The sequence below is a fragment of the Oncorhynchus gorbuscha genome, unplaced genomic scaffold, assembly GCF_021184085.1.
Source record: "Oncorhynchus gorbuscha isolate QuinsamMale2020 ecotype Even-year unplaced genomic scaffold, OgorEven_v1.0 Un_scaffold_3688, whole genome shotgun sequence".
Lineage (NCBI taxonomy): Eukaryota > Metazoa > Chordata > Actinopteri > Salmoniformes > Salmonidae > Oncorhynchus > Oncorhynchus gorbuscha.
Window position 1 is genome coordinate 4,314 of NW_025747871.1, and position 22,187 is coordinate 26,500.

The 22,187-nt window shown below is 41.2% G+C and overlaps 1 pseudogene; it reads right to left on the minus strand.

Moving 5' to 3' along the window:
• Positions 1-588: 588 nt before the first annotated feature.
• Positions 589-22,187, minus strand: part of LOC124028050 — a 37,783-nt pseudogene continuing 16,184 nt past the window's right edge.

Here is a 22,187-nt window from a genome sequence, read left to right on the forward strand (position 1 = left end):
TGTGAGAGTCTGAGGGGCCCGGGTCGGGTCAGGAGTGTTGTGGATGTAGTTTCCCGGGTCGGGTCAGGAGTGTTGTGGAGGAGAAGTTTCCCCTGGTACCTATGGGTCGGGTCAGGAGTGTTGTGGTAGTGACGAGGGCCCCGGGTCGGGTCAGGAGTGTTGTGGTAGTGACGAGGGGCCCCGGGTCGGGTCAGGAGTGTTGTGGTAGTGACGAGGCCCCGGGTCGGGTCAGGAGTGTTGTGGTAGTGACGAGGGCCCTGGGTCGGGTCAGAGTGTTGTGGTAGTGACGAGGGGCCCCGGGTCAGGTCAGGAGTGTTGTGGTAGTGACGAGGGGCCCTGGGTCGGGTCAGAGGTTCTTTATGTACCCGTTAGATGAATAAGGAGCTTGTATAATATGTAGTACCTAGTTGAAGCAATACAAGCGGACAGGCAGACAGGAAGTCCTGGAAAATCACTCAGTACACCTTATTTTCTGTTACTATGGAAACCAGCTGACTGGTTACTATGGGGATCACTGATCCACTACAAAATGGCTGCCCAGGCTGCAGAGTGCCGTGGTGCAGTAGCTGTCTGTCACCTCCAGGGGCGTCATCCTGCCTCACCTCTCCTTGTTCCGGGCGTTGTCACGGTGATTTGGCGTCAGATAGTTCCATCTACGTGTTTTTAAATGTTCTTCCAGCCTCGTGAAAACAGACAACTGTTTGTATCTTCTGGATTTAAGGCAACTTATCATGTTTGTGATGATTTTAATAAAACGTTTTCTTAAAAAATAAAAAATGTACAAATGTTTGAATACAAACCCTCTACGGCGTATCCAGTAAACGCTGTATAGAAAATATATAGATATGCTTTTTTCTATTTTTAAAATGTACAAATGTTCCTGGAGCTCTTTCTTCCCCCCGAGCTTCCTGTTTCTCTGTTCATATGTTCTGTACATCCCTCAGCAGCCTCCTCTCCTCTCCCTCTTTCAGAAACACAATATCAACAATTGTTATGTACAGCGAGGGGTTTCAGGAGGAGTCTGTGCAGGGTGATGGGGGCGGGGGTAGAGGTGGTGAGAGTAGGAGCGCTCCGTATAGGGGAGGGGGGCAGCTCACAGTTCTCCTCCGCTGACAGGTACTGGCTGCGGGGGGTGGGGGGTGGGGGAAAGGGTTCGAGTCGTAGTTCAGGTCGCTGGTGTAACCTTTGGCGACGCCCGGAGTTGGAGGTGGGCGGGGCGCGGCGTCCGGGGGGTGTAGTCGCTGTCGCAGACGTCCGTGGAGCAGGGGGTTGTGGGAGGGGCGAAGTGACTGTAGGTGTAGGGACGGTAACTGGGGACAGGAAGGAGAGCAGATACATTAATTAGCACGACAGAAGAAGAGATCAGTCTCCAGACACACGTTACCAACCTGGTGTACATTTACATGACTGACTGTTTGAAGAAGAGATCAGTATCCAGACATTATGAGAAGACGGGCTCAGCGGAGGTCAGAACCAGAACCAGTCAGAACCAGAAGCAGACAGAACCAGTCAGAACCAGAACAGAACCAGAACCAGTCAGAACCAGAACAGAACCAGTCAGAACCAGAAGCAGACAGAACCAGTCAGAACCAGAAGCAGACAGAACCAGACAGAACCAGTCAAAACCAGAACCATTCAGAACCAGAACCAGTCAGAACCAGAACCAGTCAGAACCAGTCAGAACCAGACAGAACCAGAAGCAGACAGAACCAGTCAGAACCAGAAGCAGACAGAACCAGTCAGAACCAGAAGCAGACAGAACCAGTCAGAACCAGAAGCAGACAGAACCAGAACTAGTCAGAACCATTCAGAACCAGAGTCGCTCTGGATAAGAGCGTCTGCTAAATGACTTAAATGTAATGTAAATGTAACTAGTCAGAACCAGTCAGAACCAGAACCAGTCAGAACCAGTCAGAACCAGAACCAGTCAGAACCAGAAGCAGACAGCAAATGATCAGACCTGTAGTTTCATATGTTGACTAGTCTTCCTGGATATGTCATTATATTATTACTATAATATTAACATTATATTACTACTATAATATTAACATTATATTAACATTACTATAATATTAACATTATATTACTACTATAATATTAACATTATATTACTACTATAATATTAACATTACATTACTACTATAATATTAACATTACATTACTACTATAATATTAACATTACATTACTACTATAATATTAACATTATATTACTACTATAATATTAACATTATATTACTACTATAATAGTAACATTATATTACTACTATAATATTAACATTATATTACTACTATAATAGTAACATTATATTACTACTATAATATATTATATTATTACATTAACATTATATTAACATTACTATTAACATTATATTACTACTATAATATTAACATTATATTACTACTATAATATTAACATTATATTACTACTATAATATTAACATTATATTACTACTATAATATTAACATTATATTACTACTATAATATTAACATTATATTAACATTACTATAATATTAACATTATATTAACATTACTATAATATTAACATTATATTACTACTATAATATTAACATTATATTACTACTATAATATTAACATTATATTACTACTATAATATTAACATTATATTAACATTATATTAACATTACTATAATATTAACATTATATTAACATTACTATAATATTTACATTTACATTTAAGTCATTTAGCAGACGCTCTTATCCAGAGCGACGTACAAATTGGTGCATTCACCTTATGACATCCAGTGGAACAGCCACTTTACTAGGATTACTTTATCCTATCCTAGGTATTCCTTATATATTAACATTATATTACTACTATAATATTAACATTATATTACTACTATAATATTAACATTATATTAACATTACTATAATATTAACATTATATTACTACTATAATATTAACATTATATTACTACTATAATATTAACATTATATTACTACTATAATATTAACATTACATTACTACTATAATATTAACATTATATTAACATTATATTACTACTATAATATTAACATTAAATTACTACTATAATATTAACATTATATTACTACTATAATATTAACATTATATTACTACTATAATATTAACATTATATTAACATTATATTACTACTATAATATTAACATTATATTAACATTATATTACTACTATAATATTAACATTATATTACTACTATAATATTAACATTATATTACTACTATAATATTAACATTATATGAACATTATATTACTACTATAATATTAACATTACATTACTACTATAATATTAACTACTACTATAATATTAACATTATATTACTACTATAATATTAACATATATGAACATTATATTACTACTATAATATTAACATTATTACTACTTAATATTAACATTACATTATAATAATATTAACATTATATTACTTATAATATTAACATTATATTAACATTATATTACTATATAATATTAACATTATATTACTACTTTAATATTAAAATTATATTAACATTATATTACTACTATAATATTATTATATTAACATTATATTACTACTATAATATTAACATTATATTAACATTATATTAACATTATATTACTACTATAATATTAACATTATATTACTACTATAATATTAACATTATATTACTACTATAATATTAACATTATATTACTACTATAATATTAACATTATATTACTATAATATTAACATTATATTACTACTATAATATTAACATTATACTACTACTATAATATTAACATTATATAACTACTATAATATTACCATTATATTACTACTATAATATTAACATTATATTACTACTATAATATAACATTATATTATTACTATAATATTAACATTATATTACTACTATAATATTAACATTATATTACTACTAACTATTAACATTATACTACTACTATAATATTAACATTATACTACTACTATAATATTAACATTATATTACTACTATAATATTAACATTATATTACTATAATATTAACATTATATTACTACTATAATATTAACATTATATTACTACTATAATATTAACATTATATTACTACTATAATATTAACATTACATTACTATAATATTAACATTATATTACTATAATATTAACATTATATTACTACTATAATATAACATTATATTACTACTATAATATAACATTATATTACTACTATAATATAACATTACATTACTACTATAATATTAACATTACATTACTATAATATTAACATTATATTACTATAATATAACATTATATTACTATAATATAACATTATATTACTACTATAATATAACATATTACTACTATAATATTAACATTACATTACTACTATAATATTAACATTATATTACTATAATATAACATTATATTACTACTATAATATAACATTATATTACTACTATAATATTAACATTACATTACTACTATAATATTAACATTATATTACTACTATAATATAACATTATATTACTACTATAATATTAACATTATATTACTACTATAATATTAACATTATATTAACATTATATTACTACTATAATATTAACATTATATTACTACTATAATATTAACATTATATTACTACTATAATATTAACATTATATTACTACTATAATATTAACATTATATTACTACTATAATATTACCATTATATTACTACTATAATATAACATTATATTACTACTATAATATTACCATTATATTACTATAATATTACCATTATATTACTACTATAATATAACATTATATTACTACTATAATATTAACATGATATTAACATTATATTACTACTATAATATTAACATTATATTACTACTATAATACTACTATAATATTAACATTATATTACTACTATAATATTAACATTATATTAACATTACTATAATATAACATTATATTACTACTATAATATTAACATTATATTACTACTATAATAACATATTACTACTATAATAACATATTACTACTATAATATTACCATTATATTACTACTATAATATTAACATTATATTACTACTATAATATTACCATTATATTACTACTATAATATTACCATTATATTACTACTATAATATTACCATTATATTACTACTATAATATTACCATTATATTACTACTATAATATTACCATTATATTACAACTATAATATTAACATTATATTACTACTATAATATTACATTATATTACTACTATAATATTAACATTATATTACTACTATAATATATATTATATTACTACTATAATATTAACATTATATTACTACTATAATATTAACATTATATTACTACTATAATATTAACATTATACTACTACTATAATATTAACATTATACTACTACTATAATATTAACATTATATTACTACTATAATATTAACATTATATTAACATTATATTACTACTATAATATTAACATTATATTACTACTATAATATTAACATTATATTAACATTATATTACTACTATAATATAACATTATATTACTACTATAATATTAACATTATATTAGCATTATATTACTACTATAATATTAACATGATATTACTACTATAATATTAACATTATATTACTACTATAATATAACATTATATTACTACTATAATATAACATTATATTACTACTATAATATTAACATTATATTACTACTATAATATTAACATTATATTACTACTATAATATAACATTATATTACTACTATAATATTAACATTATATTACTACTATAATATTACATTATATTACTACTATAATATTAACATTATATTACTACTATAATATTAACATTATATTACTACTATAATATTAACATTATACTACTACTATAATATTAACATTATACTACTACTATAATATTAACATTATATTACTACTATAATATTAACATTATATTAACATTATATTACTACTATAATATTAACATTATATTACTACTATAATATTAACATTATATTAACATTATATTACTACTATAATATAACATTATATTACTACTATAATATTAACATTATATTAGCATTATATTACTACTATAATATTAACATGATATTACTACTATAATATTAACATTATATTACTACTATAATATAACATTATATTACTACTATAATATAACATTATATTACTACTATAATATTAACATTATATTACTACTATAATATTAACATTATATTACTACTATAATATAACATTATATTACTACTATAATATTAACATTATATTACTACTATAATATTACATTATATTACTACTATAATATTAACATTATATTAGCATTACTATAATATTAACATTATATTAGCATTACTATAATATTAACATTATATTACTACTATAATATAACTTTATATTACTACTATAATATTAACATTATATTACTACTATAATATTAACATTATATTACTACTATAATATTAACATTATATTACTACTATAATAGTAACATTATATTACTACTATAATATTAACATTATATTACTACTATAATATTAACATTATATTACTACTATAATATTAACATTATATTACTACTATAATATTAACATTATATTACTACTATAATATTAACATTATACTACTACTATAATATTAACATTATATTACTACTATAATAGTAACATTATATTACTACTATAATATAACATTATATTACTACTATAATATTAACATTATATTACTACTATAATATTAACATTATATTAACATTATATTACTACTATAATATTAACATTATATTAACATTACTATAATATAACATTATATTACTACTATAATATTAACATTATATTAACATTATATTAACATTATATTACTACTATAATATTAACATTATATTACTACTATAATATTAACATTATATTACTACTATAATATTAACATTATATTACTACTATAATATTAACATTATATTAACATTATATTACTACTATAATATTAACATTATATTAACATTACTATAATATAACATTATATTACTACTATAATATTAACATTATATTAACATTATATTAACATTATATTACTACTATAATATTAACATTATATTACTACTATAATATTAACATTATATTACTACTATAATATTAACATTATATTAACATTACTATAATATTAACATTATATTAACATTATATTAACATTATATTACTACTATAATATTAACATTATATTAACATTATATTACTACTATAATATTAACATTATATTACTACTATAATATTAACATTATATTAACTATAATATTAACTACTATAATATTAACATTATATTAACATTATATTACTACTATAATATTAACATTATATTACTACTATAATATTAACATTATATTACTACTATAATATTAACATTATATTACTACTATAATATTAACATTATATTACTACTATAATATTAACATTATATTACTACTATAATATTAACATTATATTACTACTATAATATTAACATTATATTAACATTATATTACTACTATAATATTAACATTATATTACTACTATAATATTAACATTATATTACTACTATAATATTAACATTATATTACTACTATAATATTAACATTATATTACTACTATAATATTAACATTATATTAACATTATATTACTACTATAATATTAACATTATATTATTACTATAATATTAACATTATATTACTACTATAATATTAACATTATATTACTACTATAATATAACATTATATTACTACTATAATATAACATTATATTAACATTATATTAACATTATATTACTACTATAATATTAACATTATATTACTACTATAATATTAACATTATATTACTACTATAATATTAACATTATATTAACATTATATTAACATTATATTACTACTATAATATTAACATTATATTAACATTACTATAATATAACATTATATTAACATTATATTAACATTATATTAACATTATATTACTACTATAATATTAACATTATATTAACATTATATTACTACTATAATATTAACATTATATTACTACTATAATATTAACATTATATTACTACTATAATATTAACATTATATTAACATTATATTACTACTATAATATTAACATTATATTAACATTATATTACTACTATAATATTAACATTATATTACTACTATAATATTAACATTATATTACTACTATAATATTAACATTATATTACTACTATAATATTAACATTATATTACTACTATAATATTAACATTATATTAACATTATATTACTACTATAATATTAACATTATATTACTACTATAATATTAACATTATATTACTACTATAATATTAACATTATATTACTACTATAATATTAACATTATATTATATAATATATTATATTAACATTATATTACTACTATAATATTAACATTATATTATTACTATAATATTAACATTATATTACTACTATAATATAACATTATATTACTACTATAATATAACATTATATTACTACTATAATGAGAGACAACCGTGGCGAGGAGAGACAACCGTGGCGAGGAGAGACAACCGTGGCGAGGAGAGACAACCGTGGCGAGGAGAGACAACCGTGGCGAGGAGAGACAACCGTGGCGAGGAGAGACAACCGTGGCGAGGAGAGACAACCGTGGCGAGGAGAGACAACCGTGGCGAGGAGAGACAACCGTGGCGGGAGAGACAACCGTGGCGGGAGAGACAACCGTGGCGAGGAGAGACAACCGTGGCGAGGAGAGAGGGTTACCGTGAACGGGAGAGACGGGCTGTTGGAGGAGAGACAACCGTGGCGTGAGAGACAACCGGTCGCAGGGAGATGGAGGAGAGTTCAGGATCTGGAGAGGAGACAGAGGGTTAGAGAAAGAAGGTGCGTGGACGGGCTGTTGGAGGAGAGCCAAACTCCATGGGACTGAGAGACGGGAGGAGAGGAGAGGGTTCAGGATCTGGAGAGGAGACAGAGAGGAGAGAAAGAAGAGGAGAGAGGAGAGAGAGGAGAGAGGAGAGAGAGAGGAGAGAAAGAAGAGGAGAGAGAGGAGAGAGGGAGAGAAAGAAGGAGGAGAGAAAGAGGAGAGGGAGGGAGAGAGGGAGGGAGGAGAGAGAAGGAGGAGAGAAAAGGAGAGGAGGGAGAAGAGGGAGAAAGAAGAGGGAGGGAGGAGATGGAGGGAGGAGATGGAGGGAGGAGATGGAGGGAGGAGATGGAGGGAGGAGATGGAGGGAGGAGATGGAAGGAGGATGGAAGGAGGAGGAGGAGAGGAAAGAAGAGGAGATGGAGGAGAGAGGGAGGAGAGAGGGAGGAGAGAGAAGAGGGAGGAGAGAGAAGAGGGAGGAGAGAGGGAGGAGAGAAAAGGAGAGGGAGGAGAGAAAAGGAGAGGGAGGAGAGAAAAGGAGAGAAAGAAGAGAGGGAGGAGAGAGGGAGGAGAGAGGGAGGAGAGAGGGGGAGAGAGGGAGGAGAGAGGGAGGAGAGAGGGAGGAGAGAGGAGATGGAGGGGAGAGAGGGAGGAGAGAGATGGAGGAGAGAGGAGATGGAGGGAGGAGAAAGAGGAGAGAGGAGGAGAAAGAGAGACATGGAGAAGTTCAAAATCAAATCGTTATTCATCACATGCGCCATATAGAACAGGTGTAAAATTTACAGTGAGATGTTGACTTATGAACTATTTCCCACAATGCAGTTAAAATGTTACTAAATAAATAAAGGAAATAGAGTCAACGAGCAGGGGTACCAGTACCGGGTCAACGTGCAGGGGTACCAGTACCGGGTCAACGAGCAGGGGTACCAGTACCGGGTCAACGAGCAGGGGTACCAGTACCGGGTCAACGTGCAGGGGTACCAGTACCGGGTCAACGAGCAGGGGTACCAGTACCGGGTCAACGAGCAGGGGTACCAGTACCGGGGTCAACGTGCAGGGGTACCAGTACCGGGGTCAACGTGCAGGGGTACCAGTACCGGGTCAACGCGCATGGTTACCAGTACCGGGTCAACGTGCAGGGGTACCAGATAGTTGAGGTAATATGTACATGTAGGTAGAGGTAAAGTGACTAGACAATCAGGATAGATAATAAACAGTAACAGCAGTGCGTCGTGCTGAACCCGCCCCCTAATGAGGTAACCCCCTAATGAGGTAACATAACTGAACCCGCCCCTAATGAGGTAACATAACTGAACCCGCCCCCTAATGAGGTAACATAGCTGAACCCGCCCCCTAATGAGGTAACATAGCTGAACCCGCCCCTAATGAGGTAACATAGCTGAACCCGCCCCCTAATGAGGTAACATAGCTGAACCCGCCCCTAATGAGGTAACATAGCTGAACCCGCCCCTAATGAGGTAACATAACTGAACTGAGTAACATAGCTGAACCCGCCCCTAATGAGGTAACATAATTGAACTAGTCGTGCTGAACCCGCCCCCTAATGAGGTAACATAATTGAACTAGTCGTGCTGAACCCGCCCCCTAATGAGGTAACATAGCTGAACCCGCCCCTAATGAGGTAACATAACTGAACCCGCCCCCTAATGAGGTAACATAACTGAACGCGCCCCCTAATGAGGTAACATAACTGAACGCGCCCCTAATGAGGTAACATAGCTGAACCCGCCCCTAATGAGGTAACATAACTGAACCCGCCCCTAATGAGGTAACATAACTGAACCCGCCCCTAATGAGGTAACATAGCTGAACTAGTCGTGCTGAACCCGCCCCCTAATGAGGTAACATAACTGAACCCGCCCCTAATGAGGTAACATAACTGAACTAGTCGTGCTGAACCCGCCCCCTAATGAGGTAACACATAGCTGAACCCGCCCCTAATGAGGTAACATAACTGAACTAGTCGTGCTGAACCCGCCCCTAATGAGGTAACATAGCTGAACCCGCCCCTAATGAGGTAACACTAGCTGAACCCGCCCCTAATGAGGTAACATAACTGAACCCGAACCCGCCCCTAATGAGGTAACATAACTGAACCCGCCCCTAATGAGGTAACATAACTGAACTAGTCGTGCTGAACCCGCCCCTAATGAGGTAACATAACTGAACCCGCCCTAATGAGGTAACATAACTGAACTAGTCGTGCTGAACCCGCCCCCTAATGAGGTAACATAACTGAACGCGCCCCCTAATGAGGTAACATAACTGAACTAGTCGTGCTGAACCCGCCCCCTAATGAGGTAACATAACTGAACTAGGTTGAGCCTAACAAATGGTTAACGGTCCGGTTCCCCAGTAGTCTAGTTTCAGAACAGCCCTTATTATGAGTCATACCTTCTGAACGGTACGGGCCAGAACCTGGCCATGAAACGCAGTAGGCTAGGTGGGAGGGTTGAGGGGACCTGGCTATGAAACGCAGTAGGCTAGGTGGGAGGGTTGAGGGGACCTGGATATGAAACGCAGTAGTCTAAGTGGGAGGGTTGAGGGGACCTTGATATGAAACGCAGTAGGCTAGGTGGGAGGGTTGAGGGGACCTTGATATGAAACGCAGTAGGCTAGGTGGGAGGGTTGAGGGTACCTGGATATGAAACGCAGTAGTCTAAGTGGGAGGGTTGAGGGGACCTGATATGAAACGCAGTAGGCTAGGTGGGAGGGTTGAGGGACCTGGATATGAAACGCAGTAGGCTAGGTGGGAGGGTTGAGGGACCTGGATATGAAAAGCAGTAGGCTAGGTGGGAGGGTTGAGGGGACCTGGATATGAAAAGCTGTAGGCTAGGTGAGAGGGTTGAGGGTGAGACTACAAATTGAAAGACGGCCTACGTGGGAGGACTCAAGGGAGAGAAGAACATACCTGGACTGTTTAACTATTCAACTCAATGCTGCTATAGTTTCTCATTAAAACACACCTGTTATTCAACTCAATGCTGCTATAGTTTCTCATTAAAACACACCTGTTATTCAACTCAATGCTGCTATAGTTTCTCATTAAAACATACCTGTTATTCAACTCAATGCTGCTATAGTTTCTCATTAAAACATACCTGTTATTCAACTCAATGCTGCTATAGTTTCTCATTTGGTAATGCAGGTTGTGTTGGTTAACCAGGAAAAGGGAAGCTAACTAGATGACTGGTGGGGACTGGTTCGGTTTGAGGAAGCTAACTAGATGACTGGTGGGGACTGGTTCGGTTCGGGGAAGCTAACTAGATGACTGGTGGGGACTGGTTCGGTTTGAGGAAGCTAACTAGATGACTGGTGGGGACTGGTTCGGTTCGGGGAAGCTAACTAGATGACTGGTGGGGACTGGTTCGGTTCGGGGAAGCTAACTAGATGACTGGTGGGGACTGGTTCGGTTCGGGGAAGCTAACTAGATGACTGGTGGGGACTGGTTCGGGACGGGGAAGCTAACTAGATGACTGGTGGGGACTGGTTCGGGACGAGGAAGCTAACTAGATGACTGGTGGAGACTGGTTCGGTTCGGGGAAGCTAACTAGATGACTGGTGGGGACTGGGTCGGGACGAGGAAGCTAACTAGATGACTGGTGGGGACTGGTTCGGTCGGGACGAGGAAGCTAACTAGATGACTGGTGGGGACTGGTTCGGTCGGGACGAGGAAGCTAACTAGATGACTGGTGGGGACTGGTTCGGTCGGGACAAGGAAGCTAACTAGATGACTGGTGGGGACTGGTTCGGGGAAGCTAACTAGATGACTGGTGGGGACTGGTTCGGTCGGGACGAGGAAGCTAACTAGATGACTGGTGGGGACTGGTTCGGTCGGGACAAGGAAGCTAACTAGATGACTGGTGGGGACTGGTTCGGGGAAGCTAACTAGATGACTAGTGGGGACTGGTTCGGGACGAGGAAGCTAACTAGATGACTGGTGGGGACTGGTTCGGGACGAGGAAGCTAACTAGATGACTGGTGGGGACTGGTTCGGGGAAGCTAACTAGATGACTGGTGGGGACTGGTTCGGTCGGGACGAGGAAGCTAACTAGATGACTGGTGGGGACTGGTTCGGGACGAGGAAGCTAACTAGATGACTGGTGGGGACTGGTTCGGGACGAGGAAGCTAACTAGATGACTGGTGGGGACTGGTTCGGTACGAGGAAGCTAACTAGATGACTGGTGGGGACTGGTTCGGTCGGGACGAGGAAGCTAACTAGATGACTGGTGGGGACTGGTTCGGTCGGGACAAGGAAGCTAACTAGATGACTGGTGGGGACTGGTTCGGGGAAGCTAACTAGATGACTGGTGGGGACTGGTTCGGGACGAGGAAGCTAACTAGATGACTGGTGGGGACTGGTTCGGTTCGGGAAGCTAACTAGATGACTGGTGGGGACTGGTTCGGTTCGGGGAAGCTAACTAGATGACTGGTGGGGACTGGTTCGGTTCGGGGAAGCTAACTAGATGACTGGTGGGGACTGGTTCGGTTCGGGGAAGCTAACTAGATGACTGGTGGGGACTGGTTCGGGACGGGGAAGCTAACTAGATGACTGGTGGGGACTGGTTCGGGACGAGGAAGCTAACTAGATGACTGGTGGAGACTGGTTCGGTTCGGGGAAGCTAACTAGATGACTGGTGGGGACTGGGTCGGGACGAGGAAGCTAACTAGATGACTGGTGGGGACTGGTTCGGTCGGGACGAGGAAGCTAACTAGATGACTGGTGGGGACTGGTTCGGTCGGGACGAGGAAGCTAACTAGATGACTGGTGGGGACTGGTTCGGTCGGGACAAGGAAGCTAACTAGATGACTGGTGGGGACTGGTTCGGGGAAGCTAACTAGATGACTGGTGGGGACTGGTTCGGTCGGGACGAGGAAGCTAACTAGATGACTGGTGGGGACTGGTTCGGTTCGGGGGAAGCTAACTAGATGACTGGTGGGGACTGGTTCGGGGGAAGCTAACTAGATGACTAGTGGGGACTGGTTCGGTCGGGACGAGGAAGCTAACTAGATGACTGGTGGGGACTGGTTCGGGACGAGGAAGCTAACTAGATGACTGGTGGGGACTGGTTCGGGGAAGCTAACTAGATGACTGGTGGGGACTGGTTCGGTCGGGACGAGGAAGCTAACTAGATGACTGGTGGGGACTGGTTCGGGACGAGGAAGCTAACTAGATGACTGGTGGGGACTGGTTCGGGACGAGGAAGCTAACTAGATGACTGGTGGGGACTGGTTCGGTACGAGGAAGCTAACTAGATGACTGGTGGGGACTGGTTCGGTCGGGACGAGGAAGCTAACTAGATGACTGGTGGGGACTGGTTCGGTCGGGACAAGGAAGCTAACTAGATGACTGGTGGGGACTGGTTCGGGAAGCTAACTAGATGACTGGTGGGGACTGGTTGGGACGAGGAAGCTAACTAGATGACTGGTGGGGACTGGTTCGGTTCGGGAAGCTAACTAGATGACTGGTGGGGACTGGTTCGGGACGAGGAAGCTAACTAGATGACTGGTGGGGACTGGTTCGGTTCGGGGAAGCTAACTAGATGACTGGTGGGGACTGGTTCGGTCGGGACGGGGAAGCTAACTAGATGACTGGTGGGGACTGGTTCGGTCGGGACGAGGAAGCTAACTAGATGACTGGTGGGGACTGGTTCGGTTCGGGAAGCTAACTAGATGACTGGTGGGGACTGGTTCGGTTCGGGGAAGCTAACTAGATGACTGGTGGGGACTGGTTCGGTACGGAGGAAGCTAACTAGATGACTGGTGGGGACTGGTTCGGTCGGGAACTAGATGAGGAAGCTAACTAGATGACTGGTGGGGACTGGTTCGGTCGGGACAAGGAAGCTAACTAGATGACTGGTGGGGACTGGTTCGGGGGAAGCTAACTAGATGACTGGTGGGGACTGGTTCGGGACGAGGAAGCTAACTAGATGACTGGTGGGGACTGGTTCGGTTGGGAAGCTAACTAGATGACTGGTGGGGACTGGTTCGGGGGGAAGCTAACTAGATGACTGGTGGGGACTGGTTCGGGAAGCTAACTAGATGACTGGTGGGGACTGGTTGGGGAAGCTAACTAGATGACTGGTGGGGACTGGTTCGGGGAAGCTAACTAGATGACTGGTGGGGACTGGTTCGGGACGAGGAAGCTAACTAGATGACTGGTGGGGACTGGTTCGGTTCGGGAAGCTAACTAGATGACTGGTGGGGACTGGTTCGGGATGAGGAAGCTAACTAGATGACTGGTGGGGACTGGTTCGGTTCGGGGAAGCTAACTAGATGACTGGTGGGGACTCAGGTTGGTTAACTAGATGACTGGTGGGGACTGGTTCGGTTCGGGGACGCTAACTAGATGACTGGTGGGGACTGGTTCGGTTCGGGAAGCTAACTAGATGACTGGTGGGGACTGGTTCGGTTCGGGGAAGCTAACTAGATGACTGGTGGGGACTGGTTGGTCAGGACGAGGAAGCTAACTAGATGACTGGTGGGGACTGGTTTGGGAGAGGAAGCTAACTAGATGACTGGTGGGGACTGGTTCGGTTCGGGGGAAGCTAACTAGATGACTGGTGGGGACTGGTTCGGTTGGGAAGCTAACTAGATGACTGGTGGGGACTGGTTCGGTCGGGACGAGGACGCTAACTAGATGACTGGTGGGGACTGGTTCGGTCGGGACGAGGAAGCCAACTAGATGACTGGTGGGGACTGGTTGGGGAAGCTAACTAGATGACGAGGTTGGTGGGGACTGGTTGGGACGAGGAAGTTAACTAGATGGCTGGTGGGGACTGGTTCGGTTCGGGAAGCTAACTAGATGACTGGTGGGGACTGGTTCGGTTCGGGGAAGCTAACTAGATGACTGGTGGGGACTGGTTCGGTCGGGACGAGGACGCTAACTAGATGACTGGTGGGGACTGGTTCGGTCGGGACGAGGAAGCTAACTAGATGACTGGTGGGGACTGGTTCGGGGACGAGGAAGTTAACTAGATGGCTGGTGGGGACTGGTTCGGGACGAGGAATCTAACTAGATGACTGGTGGGGACTGGTTCGGTACGAGCAAGCAGGGGAGCGCCTGGCGATATGCATTTAGTCAGTCCATCTTTTCCTGGTCCACTCAGTCAGTTATAGTCAAAAGCCACAGAAAAAAAGTTTGTGGGACTTTTGAGTCACTATTTTTTTGTTGACGAAATTAACACTGGTTCAAAGTGTCTGTATTTTTAATTTAACCTGTATTTATCTGGGAAGTCAGTTAAGAACAAATTATTATTTACAATGACGGCCAAACCCAGACGGCCAATTGTGCCCCGCTCTATGGGACTCCCAATCACGGCCGGTTGGATTCAAACCAGGGTCTGTAGTGACGCCTCAAGCACTGAGATGCAGTAACTTAGACCGCTGTAAGGTGTGTGTGTGTGCCGTACCGGGGGGAAGTAAGTGCCCTTGGTGGAGGAGGAGCTTGAGGAGGAGGCTCCAGTTACGTGGGCGCGGTCGTAAGGGGGGCCACTGGACCCGCCCATGATGCTCAACGAACCAATCACAGACTTCCCCCTGGACATACCTGAAGACAAGACAAAGTAGCAAGAGTCAACAAGACAAAGTAGCAGGAGTCAACAAGACAAAGTAGCAGGAGTCAACAAGACAAAGTAGCAGGAGTCAACAAGACAAAGTAGCAGGAGTCAACAAGACAAAGTAGCAAGAGTCAACAAGACAAAGTAGCAAGAATCAACAAGACAAAGTATCAGGAGTCAACAAGACAAAGTAGCAAGAGTCAACAAGACAAAGTAGCAAGAGTCAACAAGACAAAGTAGCAGGAGTCAACAACAAAGACAATCATTTCTCATATAACACTAACAGTAAACAGGTTCGGACTGGGGGTCATGAGGTTCGGACTGGGGGGGGTCATGAGGTTCGGACTGGGGGGGGTCATGAGGTTCGGACTGGGGGGTCATGAGGTTCGGACTGGGGGTCATGAGGTTCGGACTGGGGGGTCATGAGGTTCGGACTGGGGGTCGTGAGGTTCGGACTGGGGGTCGTGAGGTTCGGACTGGGGGTCGTGAGGTTCGGACTGGGGGGTCGTGAGGTTCGGACTGGGGGGGTCATGAGGTTCGGACTGGGGGGGTCGGTGAGGTTCGGACTGGGGGGTCGTGAGGTTCGGACTGGGGGGGTCGTGAGGTTCGGACTGGGGTCGTGAGGTTCGGACTGGGGTCGTGAGGTTCGGACTGGGGTCGTGAGGTTCGGACTGGGGGTCGTGAGGTTCGGACTGGGGGTCGTGAGGTTCGGACTGGGGGTCATGAGGTTCGGACTGGGGTCATGAGGTTCGGACTGGGGTCATGAGGTTCGGACTGGGGGTCATGAGGTTCGGACTGGGGTCATGAGGTTAGGACTGGGGGTCATGAGGTTCGGACTGGGGTCATGAGGTTCGGACTGGGGTCATGAGGTTCGGACTGGGGTCATGAGGTTCGGACTGGGGTCATGAGGTTCGGACTGGGGTGTCTCATCACATTGTATCGGTCACATGCAGATTGTAGCTATAGATGGTGATATCTCTCTAGGAGCTGATCCATCCATCTGTCTGTGTGGTGTGGCGAGCGGTCTTACCTGGCAGAGACCCGGACAGAGAGGCAGGGTGAGGTACATAACCCAGAGAAACAGAAGGGCCGTGAACCACCAAGTCATTGGTTACAGTCTCCCTGTCATCCTTCATCTGGGGACAGAGCACGCGCTGGCACACCAAGTAGATGGCACCCACCACAAACAGCGCCATGACAACCCCCACAATGGAGCCGATGGTGTTGGTGGGCTGGGAGGACGGCTCTTCAGTCGGGTCTGGGGGGGGCAGAGGAGGAGCTTACTAGAAGGACATTATTCCATGTTTAGTTGAGAGATCCAGCAGGTAAAATAGTACCTTTTAGCCAGGTAGTTGGAACACATTCTTCACCCCATCATGTAGACACACACTATAGATAAACTGTCCTAGGATCAGATCTATAATTGGACTTACAGCAGCCCATCTCGTCCGAGTTGTCAGAGCAGTCTGTAGAGTGGTCACACTTCTGATGTTTCCCCACACACTGACCGCTGGAACAGCTGAAGTGGTCCGGAGAGCAGCGCACTGGAGAGGGTTAAACCACGATAAATTAAACCAGGTTTAAACCAGGTTAAACCAGGTTCAGCAGTAATCTACATTAGACTGGAGATGTGCCTCTCCCTCTCTGTGTGTGAGAGAGATGTGCCTCTCCCTCTCTGTGTGTGAGAGAGATGTGCCTCTCCCTCTCTGTGTGTGAGAGAGATGTGCCTCTCCCTCTCTGTGTGTGTGAGAGAGATGTGCCTCTCCCTCTCTGTGTGTGTGAGAGAGATGTGCCTCTCCCTCTCTGTGTGTGTGAGAGAGATGTGCCTCTCCCTCTCTGTGTGTGTGAGAGAGATGTGCCTCTCCCTCTCTGTGTGTGTGAGAGAGATGTGCCTCTCCCCTCTGTGTGTGTGAGAGAGATGTGCCTCTCCCTCTCTGTGTGTGTGAGAGAGATGTGCCTCTCCCTCTCTGTGTGTGAGAGAGATGTGCCTCTCCCTCTCTGTGTGTGAGAGAGATGTGCCTCTCCCTCTCTGTGTGTGAGAGAGATGTGCCTCTCTGTGTGTGTTCCTGTCCTTCACATTTGTTCTGTCTGAGCGATCCTGACAGTGCCTCTCCCCTCTGTGCAGCGGAGGCTGAGGTCAACACACTGTCTGGAGTCACACTGAAACTCTGAATCTGTGAACAGACAGGACAGTCTCCCTCTCGCTGCTGTCGTCACACTCTGGGTAGCCGTCACACCCCTCTGCGTGGGGAAGAGTCCACCTCCCCGGATACACAGGAGAACTGTTCTGGAGAACAGGTGGGGGTTCTGGGGGAGGAGAGACAGGTTACAACTGTTCTGGGGGAGGAGAGACAGGTTACAACTGTTCTGGGGAGGAGAGACAGGTTACAACTGTTCTGGAGGAGGAGAGACAGGTTACAACTGTTCTGGAGGAGGAGAGGAGAGACAGGTTACAACTGTTCTGGAGGAGAGGAGAGACAGGTTACAACTGTTCTGGAGGAGGAGAGGAGAGACAGGTTACAACTGTTCTGGAGGAGGAGAGGAGAGACAGGTTACAACTGTTCTGGAGGAGGAGAGGAGAGACAGGTTACAACTGTTCTGGAGGAGGAGAGAGAGACAGGTTATAACTGTTCTGGAGGAGAGAGGAGAGACAGGTTATAACTGTTCTGGAGGAGGAGAGGAGAGACAGGTTACAACTGTTCTGGAGGAGGAGAGGAGAGACAGGTTCCCTGTTCTGGAGGAGTGAGAGGAGAGACAGGTTACAACTGTTCTGGAGGTGAGGAGAGACAGGTGCCAACTGTTCTGGAGGAGAGAGAGAGGTTACAACTGTTCTGGAGGAGGAGAGACAGGTTACAACTGTTCTGGAGGAGGAGAGACAGGTTACAACTGTTCTGGGGGAGGAGAGGAGAGACAGGTTACAACTGTTCTGGGGGTGGAGAGGAGAGACAGGTTACAACTGTTCTGGAGGAGGAGAGATGAGACAGGTTACCTGTTCTGGAGGAGGAGAGACAGGTTCCCAACTGTTCAGGAGGAGAGGAGAGACAGGTTATAACTGTTCTGTGGGGAGGAGAGAGGTTACAACTGTTCTGGAGGAGGAGAGACTCTACAACTGTTCTGGGGGAGGAGAGATGAGACCTCTCCCTAACTGTTCTGGAGGAGGAGAGACAGGTTACAACTGTTCTGGAGGAGGAGAGACAGGTTACAACTGTTCTGGAGGAGGAGAGACAAGTCTACAACTGTTCTGGGGGAGGAGAGAGAGACAGGTTACAACTGTTCTGGAGGAGGAGAGGAGAGACAGGTTACAACTGTTCTGGAGGAGGAGAGGAGAGACAGGTTACAACTGTTCTGGAGGAGGAGAGGAGAGACAGGTTACAACTGTTCTGGGGGAGGAGAGACAGGTTACAACTGTTCTGGGGGAGGAGAGACAGGTTACAACTGTTCTGGGGGAGGAGAGACAGGTTACAACTGTTCTGGGGGAGGAGAGACAGGTCCACAACTGTTCTGGGGGAGGAGAGACAGGTTACAACTGTTCTGGGGGAGGAGAGGAGAGACAGGTTACAACTGTTCTGGGGGGAGGGAGGAGAGACAGGTTACAACTGTTCTGGAGGAGGAGAGGAGAGACAGGTTACAACTGTTCTGGAGGAGGAGAGGAGAGGCAGGTTACAACTGTTCTGGGGGAGGAGAGACAGGTTACAACTGTTCTGGAGGAGGAGAGACAGGTTACAACTGTTCTGGAGGAGGAGAGACAGGTTACAACTGTTCTGGGGGAGGAGAGGAGAGACAGGTTACAACTGTTCTGGGGAGGAGAGGAGAGACAGGTTACAACTGTTCTGGAGGAGGAGAGGAGAGACAGGTTACAACTGTTCTGGAGGAGGAGAGGAGAGACAGGTTACAACTGTTCTGGAGGAGGAGAGGAGAGACAGGTTACAACTGTTCTGGAGGAGGGAGAGGAGAGACAGGTTACAACTGTTCTGGAGGAGAGGAGAGACAGGTTACAACTGTTCTGGAGGAGGAGAGGAGAGACAGGTTATAACTGTTCTGGAGGAGGAGAGGAGAGACAGGTTATAACTGTTCTGGAGGAGGAGAGGAGAGACAGGTTACAACTGTTCTGGAGGAGGAGAGGAGAGACAGGTTATAACTGTTCTGGAGGAGGAGAGGAGAGACAGGTTACAACTGTTCTGGAGGAGGAGAGGAGAGACAGGTTACAACTGTTCTGGGGGAGGAGAGCCAGGTTACAACTGTTCTGGGGGAGGAGAGGAGAGACAGGTTACAACTGTTCTGGAGGAGGAGAGACAGGTTACAACTGTTCTGGAGGAGGAGAGACAGGTTACAACTGTTCTGGGGGAGGAGAGACAGGTTATAACTGTTCTGGAGGAGGAGAGACAGGTTACAACTGTTCTGGAGGAGGAGAGACAGGTTACAACTGTTCTGGAGGAGGAGAGGAGAGACAGGTTACAACTGTTCTGGAGGAGGAGAGGAGAGACAGGTTACAACTGTTCTGGAGGAGGAGAGACAGGTTACAACTGTTCTGGAGGAGGAGAGGAGAGACAGGTTACAACTGTTCTGGAGGAGGAGAGGAGAGACAGGTTACAACTGTTCTGGAGGAGGAGAGGAGAGACAGGTTACAACTGTTCTGGAGGAGGAGAGGAGAGACAGGTTACAACTGTTCTGGAGGAGGAGAGGAGAGACAGGTTACAACTGTTCTGGGGGAGGAGAGGAGAGACAGGTTACAACTGTTCTGGAGGAGGAGAGACAGGTTACAACTGTTCTGGAGGAGGAGAGACAGGTTACAACTGTTCTGGAGGAGGAGAGACAGGTTACAACTGTTCTGGAGGAGGAGAGGAGAGACAGGTTACAACTGTTCTGGAGGAGGAGAGGAGAGACAGGTTACAACTGTTCTGGAGGAGGAGAGGAGAGACAGGTTACAACTGTTCTGGAGGAGGAGAGGAGAGACAGGTTATAACTGTTCTGGAGGAGGAGAGGAGAGACAGGTTATAACTGTTCTGGAGGAGGAGAGGAGAGACAGGTTACAACTGTTCTGGGGGAGGAGAGCCAGGTTACAACTGTTCTGGGGGAGGAGAGGAGAGACAGGTTACAACTGTTCTGGAGGAGGAGAGGAGAGACAGGTTACAACTGTTCTGGAGGAGGAGAGGAGAGACAGGTTACAACTGTTCTGGAGGAGGAGAGGAGAGACAGGTTACAACTGTTCTGGAGGAGGAGAGACAGGTTACAACTGTTCTGGGGGAGGAGAGACAGGTTACAACTGTTCTGGGGGAGGAGAGACAGGTTACAACTGTTCTGGGGGAGGAGAGGAGAGACAGGTTACAACTGTTCTGGAGGAGGAGAGGAGAGACAGGTTACAACTGTTCTGGGGGAGGAGAGGAGAGACAGGTTACAACTGTTCTGGAGGAGGAGAGGAGAGACAGGTTACAACTGTTCTGGGGGAGGAGAGGAGAGACAGGTTACAACTGTTCTGGGGGAGGAGAGGAGAGACAGGTTACAACTGTTCTGGGGGAGGAGAGGAGAGACAGGTTACAACTGTTCTGGAGGAGGAGAGGAGAGACAGGTTACAACTGTTCTGGAGGAGGAGAGGAGAGACAGGTTACAACTGTTCTGGAGGAGGAGAGGAGAGACAGGTTACAACTGTTCTGGGGGAGGAGAGGAGAGACAGGTTACAACTGTTCTGGAGGAGGAGAGGAGAGACAGGTTACAACTGTTCTGGAGGAGAGGAGGGACAGGTTACAACTGTTCTGGAGGAGAGGAGGGACAGGTTA